Source organism: Euprymna scolopes, chromosome 14, assembly GCF_053919585.1.
Source record: "Euprymna scolopes isolate OS-2025 chromosome 14, ASM5391958v1, whole genome shotgun sequence".
NCBI classification, from domain to species: Eukaryota; Metazoa; Mollusca; class Cephalopoda; order Sepiida; family Sepiolidae; genus Euprymna; species Euprymna scolopes.
In genome coordinates, this window is record NC_136495.1 from 31,262,326 (window position 1) to 31,280,472 (window position 18,147).

General features: G+C 36.3%; 1 pseudogene; it reads right to left on the reverse strand.

Annotated features, from left to right (window-relative positions):
• Positions 1-516: 516 nt before the first annotated feature.
• LOC145293610 (5S ribosomal RNA) lies at positions 517-636 on the reverse strand (annotated as a pseudogene).
• Positions 637-18,147: the final 17,511 nt, after the last annotated feature.

Sequence of the window (18,147 nt, forward strand, 5' to 3'; positions counted from 1 at the left end):
AATTCTACTTTCTTGCTTAAACTAACCTTACGTAGAATGGTCCATTTTAACACTTTTTACCTAGTAAACATCTAATTATTGTTATAATTTTAAGTAACTGGAAATATACTGCAATGTTTTTAGATCTGAAAAGCATAAGATTTTACAAAACCGAGTCTGCATCTCATGTAAGTTTAAAGCATTCTTAATAGAATACGTATTTTATAAATTAAACAAATTAACATAACCTAACATAAAAAATGCTACATAAAGGCGACTTACTAGATTGTATTACTGGATTACCGTAACCAAGACCACTAAGCTATTTCAAACAAATATTGCTCATTCTAGGACATACCAGAACGCCATTTATGTTTGAATTAAAAATTGAATACTTCTCGGAATATCCATCAAACATGAAAGTTTCATGGGAGTACGAAATTCACAGTCGGCCCCCAGTCGCATGTATATCCCCGTTAGGGGAAATTACGACGTTAGATTTTTGCAACTTTTTGCAGGGAGGTGTCGACGTCCTCCTGCATACAGCACCTGGACTTCCCAAATTGGTCACCCATTTTAGTAATGACCAGGCTCAACGTTGCTTAACTGACGGTGATCTGACGGGAACCGATGTGTCAACGTGATTATGCCGTATACACACACACACACACACACACACACACATATATATATATATATATATATATATATATATATATATATATATATATAGAGAGAGAGAGAGAGAGAGAGAGAGAGAGAGAGAGAGAGAGAGAGTCTTATTGTGAGTAAGGGATTTGATCTTTCGTAATTCAACCCCGCTAGAAATACTTGAAATCACAACTGTGATAAAAAAGAACCATAAAAGTTTTTTTTTAAGTTAAGCGTGAGTGTACAGTGAAGGAGACATAAAAAAAATGACTAAGTTCAGCATTTGCCCCCCACCCCACCCCATTTAGCCCCATATGTCCCAGGGGACGTCAAATCCTGGTGAAAATGAACAAGCGGTGCAGTTTTATGCCTTAACATGTGTAAATTTTAGTTCTGCACCATGCACAAAAAGAAATGACTATGTCCATCATTTGCTCTTCAACTATGTAGCCCCAACAACCCCCAAACATTTATTTTGAACGCACCATTATCTTATAAAAAATCTAGAGTTAATTTTATAGGCTGTGCCTTTCTGTTTGTATAGTGATAAAACTTCTGAAATGCATTTGCGATGTTAGGTTGTATAAAAGTGTTAACTTTTGTCAAAATCGGACTTCCTTCTATAATTGGATGTTTTTTTCTGAATATCGATTTCCGTTACTTATCACACGTGTTCTGATACAAAAACTACGTAAGAACACTCCCAGATACATCAATTACTTTCGTGTGAAATTTCAACGAAATCAGCTCAGCCGTTTCAGGGTCCATAAGGAACAAACTCACACACACACGCACACACACACACACACAAAGTTCCCTTTTTATAATATTAGAAGATAAATATTGAACATCTCATTATACATACGACTAGGGAGTGCTTGTGTATTTTATTTTTCCATTAAACCTCCTCCTAGGGAGGAAGTCGATTCAACCCACATAGGGTAAGTGGCGCTTCAGTGTAGTAGAACATCTCATTAAATTGAAATAATGTTCTGCTTTTGCGTGGATTTCGATCAAGTTTCAGTAGAAGAAAAGAGAGAAGAAAAAGGAAAAAAGAAGGAAAAGCAAAAGAAGAAAAAAGAAGAATACGACGAAGAAGAAGAATCACCTTCACTTTTATTACTCGTCCCTGCTTTTCTTTGACAAGCTTCTAGGTTGACCTTCACTCCCGATCTGAAATAGAATAATTACATCACATTTGTTGCCAACATCGCCGAATAAATTTTGGTTCACTCTACTGCTCTAGAAGACACCTTACTACTGATGCAATCGTTTACGTGTATAAGAACTAAATACGCCCTTAGATGGAGTACTGTTGCTAGATCAGGAGAAGGATGCTACTCAGAGACCTTCTCCTGCTTTTTTTGATTGGGTACAAAACCGACTTCGTAATCTAGTGGCCGATGTATTCTACTTTCGCTAATACTTTTTTCTCACGGGAGAGACATTGCTAATCTTATCCTACTTTATCATCATTTTATGACAGGTGCTTGGCTGAACTTCAATCCATAGTCCCCCTATGTAAAACATTCACAACAAAAACTCGTCTAGCTAAGACCATTGTCAATAATTTTCTTTCTCCATCTCTGTCTTCAACTAGACGAAACTTACATGAGCAACTTTCATTCTTAGGATTGTTGTAGAATACAATACCGCGGGATTGCTTCCCAGTTGATAACACAATAGTCGTTGACAAGTCTAATGTAAACAAATTCTTGTTATGTCGAACTCTTAAATAATCGATTTCTGCTAAACTTACACCACCATTACCAATCATGACGGTGTTGTCTAACCACCCACCGCTCTTGTATATAGGGCGACCATTAACTTTAGGCCTAAGCATCGTCAATCATACCCTGTAAAAGATATATGTATTTGATTTGAAAATTATATTACTCCCAGTAATATGTAAGAGGAGCTTTGATTGTTCTATCTTGTCACGTTACTGTCGCGGCTTGCTCCAATGAAATTATACCGCGTCACTTTTGCAGTAATTCTGATGAATAGGGAACAACAGCGTGTGACCCGACAAAAGTGGTGTTCTTAACGCACATTGAGAGTAGAAAATGTCCAATCATCTGCAAGAAATGGAACAAGTTCCGTTAATTATTCCCGCAAGAGATCGCATTTCTCGACTGAGAAGTGTGTGAAGAAAACAATCAAAGTAAGTGATGCTTTTCTTCGACTTGAAATTTAATTATACATAAATATATGTGAAAGGCGTTTTGTATGTGTCTTTCTGTCTGTGTGAGTTTGTTTCCTATCGACTCCGAAATAGCTGGGCTGTTTTTTTTAATTTCACACAAATGTACTTTATGTGTCAAAGAGCGTTCATAGATTTGTTTTGCACCAGAATATCCCCGATAATTATCGAAAATCGATAATCGAAAAAAAAAGTCAGTTAAAAAAGGAACAGTCCAATTTGGACCAAATATCCTTATACAGCCTTACATCACAAGTGTATTTGAGAAGTTTCATCATTGCAAAAGCAGAAGGGCGGTGCGTATAAAACCAAAAGTAGGTTCTTTGATAAGACAGGGGTGCGTTAGAAATGAATGTTTCTGTTTAGAGAACAATTGAACCATGACAACATCTCGCCAAAACTCTTCACAGCCTGTCTCCAGGATGCGATAATCAGTCGGATTAAGTGGGAGGGTAAGGGAGTCAACATCGATGGCGAACACCTGTCACATCTCATCTTCGCTGATGATATAGTACTGATGACACACTCTCCTCAGCAACTAAATGACATTCTAAACGACATCCACTCTAAGAGCAAATCGATTGGCCTCAACGTGCAAGACTAAGGTGATGTTAAACCAGCACTCAGCCAAATCGCAAATAACTATTCACCATTGAAGAAGTTGAAAGCTATATCTACTTGGAAAAGAAAATTAGGAAAGATGGAGATCTCCTCCCTGAGATGAAGAGAAGGGTAGCATTCGGGAAAGTGGAGAATAACATGAAAAGCCGAAAAGCAAATATGTCAATCAAAGGAAAGATCTTCAATGAATATGTACTACCTGTGATGATCTATGGTAGTCAAACATGCGCCCTGACAACTCGCCAAAGTGAAATCTTGGCAGCAGCACAAAGGAAGATGGAGAGGATTATGTTAGGCATCACTCTACAAGACAGAAAGACAAACATCTGGAACCGCCAACAAACAAAAATTATTGACATCAATACTGCCATCAAAACATCCAAACATAGATGGGCAGGCCACGTAGCCAGACAACATGACAACAGAACATCAGGACAATCGAATCGACACTTCTTGAACATAAGAGGCCAAGTATAAAACCAAGAACGAGATGGAGTGACGACCTGATACAGCACATGGATCCCACATGACAACGAATAGCTCGGACAGCGCGAGAAATCCAGGAGTGGATTCCTCATTGAGTGATAATATCCTTGTTGATGTTGATGACTACTTTTACATTTTAAACTTTAATTCAATTCAGAACCTCCTAACGTGATTTCAGAGGTCTCTTATTTTTATCTTTAAAGTGGGGTTTTTTCACGATTTTTACTTGTCGTTCCTTTCATATTTAATGTTATATTTTACATGATCGCGTGATAATGCATTAAGCGATTGCGAGTAGGGATTCTTATCTGATAACATTTTTTACAACTTACTAGAATGCCAAAATATTGGCAAAATATTTCTCACACAACGATTGCTTTAATCGTTGAAAAGCTTTCTTAATCTAAAACAAATGACGACGTATTTTATATTAATAATCAATACGTTGCTTGCATTACGGAAGACATGAATCTAAGTACACAACACGCAGTGTAAAGTAAGATTGCTCGTACTTAATGAGGGAGTGGTTCTCAGGCGACCGTCCGTTTTCCAATTCGATTTTCATCCGTATTATTTGGATTCTTCGGACTGCTGTCTTCATCTTGAGTGTGATTTTCACAACGTTTCGGTCGATGTAACCTCCGACCTTCTTCAGATTTATCTTGTCGAACTCGGAAATGTTTCTGTCGAATTTGGGAATCTGGACAGAATTTCGAACAAAACTGTTTATTTACTTCACGTAAGCCATGACTGGATAAAGCTCCTAAGTAATTCGCAATCGTATCTATCGGTCGCTCACACTTTAGTACGAATTTTTGGGAGTCTTAAACCTATTTTATTTTTAGTTGTAACTATCAATATTTATTACTAATAATTAGTACTATAATAATAATAATAATAATAATAATAATAATAATAATAATAATGTCATCAAAGAGTCAATCTTTAACAAATCAAAAATAAGAGAAGCTCAACTCTATCAGGCAGAGCAATAATAATATTAAATGAAAAATGGGGAATAAAAGGTATATATAACTTTATAATATCATCAGGAATTATTAAGGAAAAGTTAAGGGAAAATTTAAAAAAAAATGTTTAGGCCATGGCATTTCCAAAAAAAAAATTCAGAATTAATTTTTATCGTTCAATGCAAGCATAAAAGGCGTAAGAGTTCGATTAACTAACCGACCGACGAAGCCTCCGAGGATACAGCTTTAATATGAACAATTATTATCACGAGAGGAAAGCATGACCTACGCTAAGGCTCATAAGACACCGTATACTCCAGCAAGAGTGACTGCTTGTGTAATTGTAAACCAAGGGTTGCACAATCACTAAACACATCTCTCCTGAGTCAGCACTGCCGAAGTCCAGTGTCAACAATGCCGATGTAAGTGAACAGTACATACAGCACCAGTTATTAAAAAATGGTCGCTCATTTTAGTACTAACTAACTCTATGTCGCTTAACTTCGGTAATCGTACAAGAGTCAGTGTGTTGACGTGGTTATGGCTGCATACAGAGTGGGGAGGGATAAGGTGTTCCAATTACCTCAAATTTTCGCTTTCTGGCGGAAAATCCAAAAGCCTATCGTTAGCTTTCTCGTTGGAAAATGAATGATGTCCAATTGCCCGCGCGGATCCACGTCTTCTATATAAATAAAACAGATGTAAATATTTAACCGATAAACTCTTAAACTACTGGTCACATAACACTGAAATTAACAGGATATAGTAATCGTATATCAAGGATGAGTTATTACGAGTAATTTTTTTGTTTGGATGGCAGCCAAGTTATTCTTTTTTTACTTTAGAAATTAGTATTCTGTAGAATATAATATCAAATACAGAATTGGCTTAATAGTAAACAACATCAGCATGAATTAAAATATATTTAAATGTATTTTACGACCGGCAAGGACACCTATGCTAGTCCTTAATACAATGAAAACTTCGATTATGTATATATGATATAAAACGCGTGGTTCTTTGTCGAGACTTTAAAAAGTTGGGTTTTTTTTGTTTTTGTTGTTGTTGTTTTTGTTGTTGTTGCTTTGTTTTTTACTGAAACTTATTGGATTGCCGACAGGATTATGCATTGTATAAGTATTTTATTAGTGGGTTTGCAAGGTAACCATATAAAAAAAACCTAGAGACGCTTGGATGTTCTAGTCCAAGAAAACAGAACTTCTCCTGTTTTCTAGTTAAATTATGCAATAGTATCTCATATCTATTGTTATCTTGTATATACGACGCATCTATAACGGGTGTTTAGCAAATCGGTCGGTGAGTCGATCTGTTACGCTTCAGTTTGAAATATAGGTGGCATTTAGGGGGAATCCTCCAAACCAATGTGTTGTGTTGAACGATGAAAATCGAATTAGGAAATGAGGACATGACCACTCCCCTATTAAGTGGATGCATCAAGCTATAATTTCATTATCTTCCAGCACAAGATTTAACTCAGATCCATGTCTTGCGTAATGCAATGGACACTTTCATTATTAATATGCTATAAAGCCCGTCGGTCTTGGTCGAGATTTAGAAAGCTTTTTAATAAATAAATGCAAATAATCGCTTTGTTCTTTAGCACTTTAAGGAAAAGCAATTTTGTGAGATATACGCGGAAAATTTGCCGATATTGAAAGTGGTAAACAATTTCATCAGATAAGAACTTCCAATCTCAATCGCTCAATGTATTTTAATGCTATTATTTGAAATATAACATGAAATGTGATATATTAGATAGATAGATAGATAGATAGATAGATAGATAGATAGATAGATAGATAGATGCGTGCATATATAGAGAGAGAAAGGGAGGGACAGGTATAGCGAGATAGAGAAAGAAAAAACTGTAAAAACAAGAATTAAGAAAAAAAGAAAGGGAGTGAAAATGGATCATTGTGGAATAATTAATAATTCTTTTATGTGTGCATTTGATGCGTATGTGTTTTAGTCGAGTGAATACGAACAATTAGAACGCAAAGTAAAATAAATCTAAATTTTTAAACAGATTTAAGTAAGGATTTTCCTTTCGTTTAAACGAAAAAAAAAAGAAAATATAAAAACTGAAAATATGAATTAAATGAATATTAATCCAATTTGAATTTCCCCATTGTACAGAATGCGCATTGATAAAGACTTATTGTGAGTGTTGATGTAAACAATCCCATACAATCTCAATTTCTTGATGCATTTTAATGCTGCTAATTGAAATATAATATTTATAGCATTTTTGGAACAGTCACTTCATAGCAGGTGCTATCGCTAAGCACAAAGATTAGAGAACTCATCTCACGAATGGAGCCATTCTTTTCTTCTTTTACTGTGTGTGCCATAGTCTTTCATTCGGCTTTATACCTTCTTCTCCTTCTACCCATGTCGTTATCCCTCACATTGGCGATTGTCGATGAGGCGAGCACATGCCTTACAAGTAAATAAAAATGAACAACGCAAGAGAAACAAAATAAAATAAATATTCTCTAGATATCAGTTGGATTCTGGTGTGTGTGTGTGTGTGTGTGTGTGTGTGTGTGTGTGTGTGTGTGTGTGTGTGTGTGTGTGTGTGTGTGTGTGTGTGTGTGTGTGTGTGTGTGTATTACTATCACGGGAACCTCAACATCTTAGTTGTCGGTCTGTTGAGATCAACTCATCTCGGGTCCGCTAAAGTTGTCCCGGCCTGCTCTGATCCATAACATGCCACCAATTCTCCTCGGTACTAAACTGTTGTCAACTGCCGACAACCCAAATGCTACCATTCCTAAATTACCCGCAGACTAATTCTAAATATATTGACATATTGTGTCGCGTCGTTTTTCAAAGTCACTGTTACGCCTTGATTCACTAAACTATTTCAAATTGCTTTTGTATTTCTTATTGAACTATCTCCTCCGTTGTCTTTCCACTAACGTCACTTTCTATAAATTTGTTTTGCTAATCAACTATTTCCTCCTTTGGTTATAGTTTCTTATGTTATTTTTAGAATCACTTCCTAGCACTTTGTGGCATGGCCATAGTATTACATGTGTGTTTCAACGCTCTTATTTAAAATATAGCATTTATGGCATTTTTTGGAACGGTCATTTTATATTGCATATATGACTTTTTGGAACAGCCACAACATAGCAGTTTACATCCCTAAACGTATAGATGCAACATTTTAATAAATAAAACTGTGACGCACATGGATCAATGAATAAATGTTGGTGTATGTAAACCGACCGACAGTATATATATATATATATATATATATATATATATATATATATATATATATATATATATATATATATTACTTTTACGATTAACAATGTTTTGATTGAGCTGAACTGAAACGATGACGTGAACATTTCGACATATTATTTGGAGGAGCTCCAAACGACGGGAAGAAGCAATATCGCATTTATAGAAAGTTAGATAAATGGTCTTTGTCGAAAGAGAAGAGGAGTTTATATAATAACAACAATATATATGTAGTAGACAGAGTGTGTAAACATTTAAGAATTCGATAAATATTTAACATGACAACAGGAACGAATTCATATACCTGTTTCTTTGAAAGATGACACCACACAAAGTTTTTTTAAAGGTAGTCACCACTTATCAAGGCTCGGAAGCCACTCGGGGATAAGTGTTATTGCGTGTACATTAATCAATGGGATAGTATCGTAGTAATCGTTAGTATTGGAGATTTGATAAAGTGTCTTACTTAAGGGGCGGTTTATCAGGAATTTGTTTATGTTGGACTTGAAGACATCCAAGTGTAGTCAGGTGGGAAACAGGCAAACGGAAGAGAGTTCCACAGGCGTGCACTTCTAAGAAAGGAGCTTTGTTCATGGAATCTACGTTTTGGTTTTGGCACAGATAAAGAGTGGGGAAAATTATTGACAGGGGTTTCAGCTAGACGGATGTTTTTCGTGAAAGATTGGCGAGAGGGGACCGGAAATTGGAGCTCAGACGAGCACTTGCCATGGAAGTAACGATAAAACAAAGACAGGCTCGCAACGTCTCAACTGTGGGAGAGAGGTTGCAGGGAAGAGGAAAGGACATCCCCCACTAAGCCACAAAGTCTATTTTGTAATCTGTCAATGCAGGATCGGCTATTTTGAGCAGCTCCTGCCTAGATGTGACAGCAGTACTCCATCCTTGGACGTCCTTGGCTTTTATATAGATAGAGAATTGCAGCAGCAGTGAGATATTTTCAGGAGCGTTAGAAGGATCCTACCATTTTTCCAGCGACCTTGGCAACTAGCTACGTGTTACATTTCAGGTCAGGAGTAAAGGTCAAGCCCAGATTATATTTCATATAATATTTTTTCACACACCGTGTCAACATTTCGGAAATTACAACGCTTTAACTTCACATTTTGACCTTTACTTCTGCGGTTTCCACGGTGTCTTCTCCCCGATTTCTTAGACTGACTTCCTCGGTTGACATTCTTGACTGACTAAGGTCCGTGTATATATTAAACTATTTCTTTGTGATTTCGTCATTTGCACGTCCACAAAGAATACTATCAACCGACATTTGTACCACATATCTAGGTATTATTATTGTTAACGCACATTTCTGTTTCTAGAAAAAATATTTGTTTGTATTTATCTAAAATTCCTTCTTGCTATTCTTTATAGAATATAATCAAGTTAAATTCCTAAAATGTCATTTAATAATATTTGTCGTTGAATTGCATTTTTCTCTTGGAAACAAATCTAATTCAATCTACACGATAATAATAATCATAATAATAATAATAATAATAATAATAATAATAATAATAATAATAATAATAATCTTGCTCAGGTAATTATACGATGCCCTGGGAGTGCTAATATACGACAGAAGCTTATGGTCTTTTCACACAAAAGCGCACAAATACGTATTTGTGCACGTGTAGGTATCGATGAAGAAAGACTTCAATTAAATCTTCTTTACAAACGTCATCGTACTTTCCATCGTCTCTTTTCATATGTGTAACCGTTGAACTGTATTGTTGCATCGTCTTGTGGCTGTTTAACTTAAACAAATAACTCATGTACGAAACACAAAAATGTTGGGGTGTTTAAAGGTTTTACCGAGAAGAAAAGTATATTCACAATGAGAGAGACCAGAATTAACTCTTTATAAAAGCAACACAAAAATTAATTCCTTCTTGTTTAATTTAGTTACTTAGCCTTAAAGAAATAGTCGACGGACAGATAAGTTTCGGGAAATTTTTCTTAGAAGTCAACATTGTTGGCCGCTTGCTCGTCGAAACTCTGTTCAAATCTTCGAACATGTGATCATTTTTCTATGGAGCTACCCTTTGAACCTCGCATCAATCGCGCCAAGTGCACTGGGTTCATCTGCGTTTGCTGCCAGATATGTACTTGATGTAACACTTCCGAAATTCATACTAGTTAACAATTTATACGTACGTTGGGTTCCAATATACAACACAGACTGAATGATTCATCTGACAAATGGATTATTATTTCCTTTTCTTTCGCTTTATTTGTACCAAATGACGCATTTTGCGACCCCATCCTCAAACTGTAAAATCAAATTAATGTCAGGATTACGTCAAAATACTCCGTTTTTGAATAAGATGATTGCAGCGAGAAAAAAAAAGCTGACTTATATTGAATTTGTCAAATACATCATCTTATTCATAGTTACTGGCATTAGTAGCACCAATTTAGTTGAGAATTATATATATGCTAAGTAGTATCCATTCATCAAACATTCTTTCCTGTTGTATATATACACTCGTGAGCTAAAAAAAGGGGGGGCAAACAAATTTTATACATGTTATTGCACTAAAAGCTATATTGAACAAGGATACTTAAACGAGACTTATAACACAGAACAAGACATTTACTTTAATAAATGCTTAGGATGTAATCGCATTCCCTTTTGATTTCTTTAAATCAATCCTTTTAGACATGCTCTCAACCAAAGTGGAACACTGAAGAGGAGATGCTATTCCTTTCGCTTTGCACAGCTTCCCACAGTTTGTCATTGTTCCCAAAAGTTCTTCCGGCCAATGCACGAGATATTATGGGCCAAATATTCTCGATTGGGTTTAAATCGGGGCTTTGACCTGGCTAAAATATCACATCAGAAAACCATATTTTATGATTTAGCAGTGCGTGCAGGGACATTATCATGTTGAAAAATAATTTTCTGGGATATTCCAAGATTCTGAATACTTAGTAACAGTCTGTTTCTCACATTCGAATGTATTCCTTTGCATTGATTGACTTCTCACATCTAAAAGTTCCCCAACTCCTGCTGCAGTAAAAGTTCCCCATACCATTATCGCTCCACTCCCGTGTTTAACTGTCGATTTTATGTAACTTGGCGAAAAACTTTCTCCAGTTCGGAAGCATCGGGAGCATCACTAACAAGACAAAATTTTAATTCATCTAACCAGAAAACATGCCTGGACTAGTCGGTATTTTTCTTGCCATAACCTGAGAAAAATCTCTTTCTATCATTGATGTTCTTCTTAGATAAAAGTGGCTTTTTGCACACCAGTTAGAGGAAAATCCCATTTCTTTCATTCGTCTAGATATTGTATATCTAGAAAGAGAATTTCCAACCCCTTTCAGTCCTTTAAAACAGTTAATTTAAGCATGTGGTTGTCCTTTAAAATTAGAATTTGAAAAGGCTCCATCCAAAAGCAGAACTCAGAACTGGGTGAACCACTTCGAGAAGTATGGGATCGTGGAGAACCTCAAAGCTGTCAAAGAGAACCGTCCAAGCCATTCGGGACGCCCCAAGAAGCGAACAGTAGAGCTGGTCTAAAGAGTAAGAGAGTCTCTCCAGCAGTCCGAAACGCTCTGTGCGTAAGCGAAGTCAGTCTCTCGGTATGTCTTGTGAGACTTGCAGGAGAGTTCTGGTGAACGATATCAGGGCTTACCCATACAGAATACAGACGCTGCAGACCTTACAGCCTCTGACAAGAAGCAGAGCAGGGCTATAGCAGTCAAGATGCTCGAGAAGATCGAGGAGACTCCAAGTTTCCTTAACCTCTTTTGGACCTCAGATGAAGCCCACTTCCATCTTGATGGAAAGGCGAACTCCAAGATAAATGTCTTCTGGGGGTCCTCCAGGCCCAATGAAGTATCCACCAAGCCCCTGCACTCTTCTAAGTGCACGGTGTGGGCTGCAATCTCGGCCAGAGACATCATCGGACCAATCTTCATCGAAGAATCTGGCGCAGCAGTGACAGTCACCAAGGAGCGGTATGTGGAGGTCCTCAAAACCTTCAAGAGTGAGCTCCAGACCATCTACCCGTCGCTCATGAGCAAGTTATGGTTCCAGCAGGACGGAGCAAGTTCTCACACCTCAAACCTGTCCCGAGATTGGCTGAAAGAGGACTTCGGAGGCCGAGTGATCAGTCTCAAGAATGATTTTGAGTGGGCACCTCATAGCTCGGATCTAAGCTCCCCAGATTTTTTCTTTGGGACTATCTTAAGGACAGAGTCTACGCAGGGAAACCCAGAACCATCACGGAACTCAAGGAAGCCATCAGGGAGGAGATGAGAACCATTACCAATTCGGTCTGTAAGAACGTCATGGACAACTTCGTGCTGCGCCTCAAGAAATGCACGGAGCTAAATGGAGGCCATCTAGAACATATGCTGTAGAACGGAGAAAAAAAGGCCAATGACCCTAGTGTTTTGATGTGATGTTTTGCATATAATAAACTTGTTATAACCAAAATTTCATTTCATTCTGGCAAAACACTAAGAAACGAGGCCTAATTAGAGTTGGGGCCCGTTTGTGTTTGGTCACCCTATATATATATATATATATATATATATATATATATATATATATATATATATATATATATATATATATAATGCCGTATATATCGTTGCCAGGTTCGAATCTCTAGACCGACGTTAATCGTGAATCACTGCATTGATGATTTCCGAAAGGATGAAACAATAGTGTCTGTAAGTATTTAATAATTAATATATATATATATATATATATATATATATATATATATATATATATATATATATATAGTGATGATCATATTTATTGGCACGGTAAAATAAAAGTTAAATTTTGTCTAATAAATTCTAAAAAAGGGATTAAATTAAAGAAAATAACAAAGTATATTATGTATTTTTAACTGGCCTTTCCGATGCAGCAATCGGATTTTAGAAAAAAATAAATAACAAAGGAACAACAAACATAATTGCAAAAAACCCTTGTTCAAAATTATTGGCACGGCTTTGTTTTTCTTTTAGTATCAGTATAATATCAATCAATTTCCGGTTTACGTGCTTTCTGAACTTTTTTATAGCCATATTATGCTTGTTTAACGCTAATTCAGTGAATAATTTTTTCAGATAATTTTTAGATAGCGATTTATTTAAACTATTATAAGTGACTAAATTATAATTTTCAATCGCCATGGTTAAAACTAAGGAACACAGCGAAGACGTCAGGAAGCTTGTTGTAGCATGCCATACCAATGGGGAGGGCTATGATAAGATTTCAAAGAAGCTAAACCTTCCCAAATCCACTGTTAGAGCCATAATAAACAAGTTCAAATCGCAAGGCCACGTTATGAGTTTAGAGGGTAGAGGGAGAAAAAGGATTCTTTCCCCAAGAGATGAACGGAAAATTGTTCGACAAGTAAAACAAAACCCAAGGATCTCTGTTGGGGAGATTGTTGATGAACAGAGCACCTCTGGAGTTAATGTATCTCGACATACAGTTGGTAGAGTTTTGAAGAGAGCTGGTTTAAAAGCATGTCGTCCGAGAAAGACTCCCTTATTGAAGCCTATGCACCTGAAAGCAAGGCTAGCCTTTGCAAAACGTCATATTGATAAAGATGTTGCATTCTGGAAACGTGTTCTATGGACTGACGAAACGAAAATAGAGTTATTTGGCCATAATAAAGTGTCTTATATTTACAGAAAATCTGGCGAAGCTTTCCTGCCTAAGAACACCATACCCACAGTGAAGCACGGTGGAGGCAGTTTGATGTTTTGGGGATCCTTTGCTGCCTCTGGACCAGGGCGACTTGTTAAGGTCACAGGTAGCATAAAAAAAGGAAGATTATGTTAAAATATTGGATGAAAACCTGAAAGACTCTGCTAAAGAGCTCTCACTTGGTCGTCCTTGGTGGTTCATGCAAGATAATGACCCAAAGCATTCGGCTAAACTGACTAAGAAATGGTTTGAGGACAATCATATTAATGTTTTGGAGTGGCCATCACAAAGCCCAGACCTTAATCCAATTGAAAATTTATAGAGAACATTAAAATTGAGGGTAATGCAAAGGAAGCCTAAGAATCTTATTCAATTGGAGGATTATTGTCAGGAAGAGTGGGCTAAAATTACTACTGAAGAGTGCAACAACTTGGTTGTAAACTATGAAAAGCGACTGAGGAAGGTAATCAAGGCCAAAGGCTATACAATTGATTATTAAATAAATCGTGCCAATAATTTTGAACAAGGGTTTTTTGCAATTATGTTTGTTGTTCCTTTGTTATTTATTTTTTCTAAAATCCGATTGCTGCATCGGAAAGGCCAGTTAAAAATACATAATATACTTTGTTATTTTCTTTAATTTAATCCCTTTTTTAGAATTTATTAGACAAAATTTAACTTTTATTTTACCGTGCCAATAAATATGATCATCACTGTATATATATATATATATATATATATATATATATATATATATATATATATATATATATATATATTAATGATTAAATACTAACAGACACTATTGTTTCATCCTTTCGGGAACCATCGGTGCAGGGTTTCACAATTAACGCCGGTCGAGAGATTCGAACTTGGAAACGCAGCCATCTCTAACTCCATTAGCAAGGACCAAACTTATAAGGTCACCGTTAACTGCGAGATATTGTTGAAATTTAAACACTTTTTTTATATTTTAACGTCTGTCAGCTGATCAAATCATGATCTGCGGATGTGAGCTAAAGTGGCCGGCTTTATTTCAAGTGTAAAGTGCTCAGCAATAAGAAACGAGTTTCTTAAAGGGCCTGGCAGAATTATTTACTATAATAATTATTAAATACCAGCAGACACTAGTGTTTCATCTTTTCGGGAATCATCAGTACAGGGTGTCACGATTAACGCGCCGTTATATACTAATCTTTTAGTCTGTTAAAAATGGATTAAAATTATAGCTCATTGATTTAAAATGAGTACTTTATGCCAAATTTATGATTAAATATGTTTTAATTTCTACTCATTTTTGCGTTAAGTAATAATTCTTATTAATCCCTTACTGTGCATCGAATGGGAACGTAATGATTAGTTCCCTTTATCTTATATAACACGGGGTCATACATAATTTGTGTCAGATCGGCCCAAGAGTTCTCGAGAAAATTTCTATAGCAATGGTCATATTGTAGTCATTACACCCTATTAATGTTTATTAATCCCTAAATGTGCATTGAGCTAATACCATAATACTTAGTTCGTTACACAGTATTGTACAAAAGTGTATGCAAAATTTTAGCCAGATCGGCTTAGTAGTTTCTAAGAAAAGTTTTAGTAAATATTGTATTCTGGTGAAAAATCCTTATTAACCTTTTAGTGCGCATCGAACTGATACTCAAATATTCAGGTCGCTTAACCTTACTATAACAAAGATCCATACATAATTAGAGTCAGATCGGAGCAGTAATTTCTGAGAAAAAGTAGAACGGACAGACGGACAAATAATATAATATAGATACTAGTTGAATGGATCCGATCTTGCGCAGCAGTTATCATTATTTCATTTTGCTTTGTTCACTCCGACTATCTTTTTCTCTGTCTGTCTGTGCGTCACTCTCGTCTCTCTATCTCTTTCGCTTTCTTTTTCTTTCTCTCTCTTTCTTTGTCTCTCTCTCTCTCTCTCTCTCTATCTCTCCCCATTCGTTGTTCTCACTCTCTGACTGCTTCAAAATCATAGCAAATTAAAAAAGCTAAAAGAAAATCGAAATCTGACGTCAGCAAGAATCAGGCTGTAGTACCTGTTTTGTACTCTGGTCGGAGAATAAAGTGTAATGGTGATATGAGCATAATGAAAAAGTTACGTGATAGTGATCCCCATTCTGTCTTAGACGACGTCAGGTATCTTTGCTTGAATTAATAGATTAAAAAAAACATGAAGCTATGACTCAAGACCGGAATCAGCAATATACAGAAGTTATTCCTTCCGAGGCAACGCCGGATGTATTTGCTAGTGATGATGATGATGATGATGATGATGATGATGATGATGATGATGATGATAGAAACTGAGACGTGTTATTACGACCGAAAGCTAGACGAGGATCGCTGCTTATACAGAATACGGACCGTGCTATTATTTTTTTCTCGATAGAATTTCCAGGTTAAATTACATTTTTACGATGCATTTTGTTAATGAAATTGTTAGGTGAAAGTAAACAATAATTAAAACTCCCCCTCACATGTTAAGAACGGTTTTCCAAATAATAACATTATTATTTCAGCATGGTCCGTAAACTGCACAAGTAAGCGATAATCAACTGCTCGACTTAATTTAGTAAAGATAAAGTGAAAGCGACAAGCAAATAGTAGCCTTTGTGGTCAACGAGACGAGGCAATCAATCATACAGCACGTAGATGCTGCAAATTGGTGTCGAAGCAACATAAGAATAAACACGATTTGTTTGGGCAAACTGATCTCCTGGGAAACCGTAATAGATGCACATGGCGGAACTCTCTTTTAGATGGTTTAGCGAAACTACTAAATACACAATTTTACAATTAAGCGTTTCTTTGCTACACGCATCCATAGTCATTTGATCGGTCACGCTCAAGATTTAAATAGTACAGTAAGAATGCGCTAATTGAAATCGATGAGAATATATGTGTAACCAATTAAACCGTGGATATAAACACGGATGAAAGCGTACCGACTAGAAGCTATGAAAAATAAATAATAAAAACTCGAATGCCTCCTTGAAACGCAAAGATGCGTTTGCTATTAATGATAATAATGATGACGATATTGACAATGACGACGATGATGATGATGATGATCATGATGATGATGATGATGATGATGATGATGATTAGGATGAAGATGATTAAAAGCATGATTATGACGACGATGATGATGATAAAAGCGATAACGATGACATAGTCGACGATGTTGATGATGATGATTGATAATGATGATGATTATCATGATGTTGATAATGATGACGACGACGATGATGCTGATAACGATGACGGCTATTATGATGATGATAATGATGATGTTTATAATGGCGATGATGATGATGATGATGATGATGATGATGATGATGATGATGATGGTGGCAACGATGACAACGATGATGATGAGGGCGATGATGAGGATAATGATGATAATAATAACATAATCGACGATGATGATGATGATGATGATGATGGTAGAAACGACAATGGCTATGATGATTATGATGATGATGGTGTCGAAGATATCAACGTTAATGATGATGGCAATAATGACTATGCCGATGAAGCTGCGTCTGATGATGATGCTGATGAGCAACTAGTAGAGGCATAGAGCAAAGCATACTTTTACATATTTTCTAAACACTTCAATACTCAACATTACTATGTGTACGAAAGTGTGCAAACAAATAAGCAAGCTCCAAGATTCGCACAGGTTTAATCAAATGTCAAACAACCAGCGACCTAAACGTTCGTTCAGTAAATGACCTGTGACTTACACAATTTCAAGAATAAATATTCAGTGCATTTTTCGCAAGATTTTTATGCTATTTACTTAAAACATTCATAATAGATTTTGAGAGTCCTGGGAATGATCTCGTTGTCATGACTTGTATCGGTGGGGAGCATGAGTTGTACAGCGTCGCATCTCTGATCTCGCTCGTTGAACATTGTGTCAGTTTGAGACATGATAGAAAACTCCTATCGCTCTTGGGATTTGTACACAACTGGTTAACTAGTAGATGATCTACGACGAAAAAGGAAAAGCGGTATTCAACAAACGGAAATGGAATCATGTCTTTTCTATGGCGACAATTTTGTTGTTCGATCCCGTACTGTATTCGTTACCTTTCTACCTGTATCTTAGAGGTATTGTTCAGGAATTTTCGTACGATTTTCTGGAAGCGATGCTGTATGCTAGCGTATTAGTAGTTGTCTGTGAAACAATTTCGTACGACATAAACGTGTTCTAAACACCGCTTTCCGTT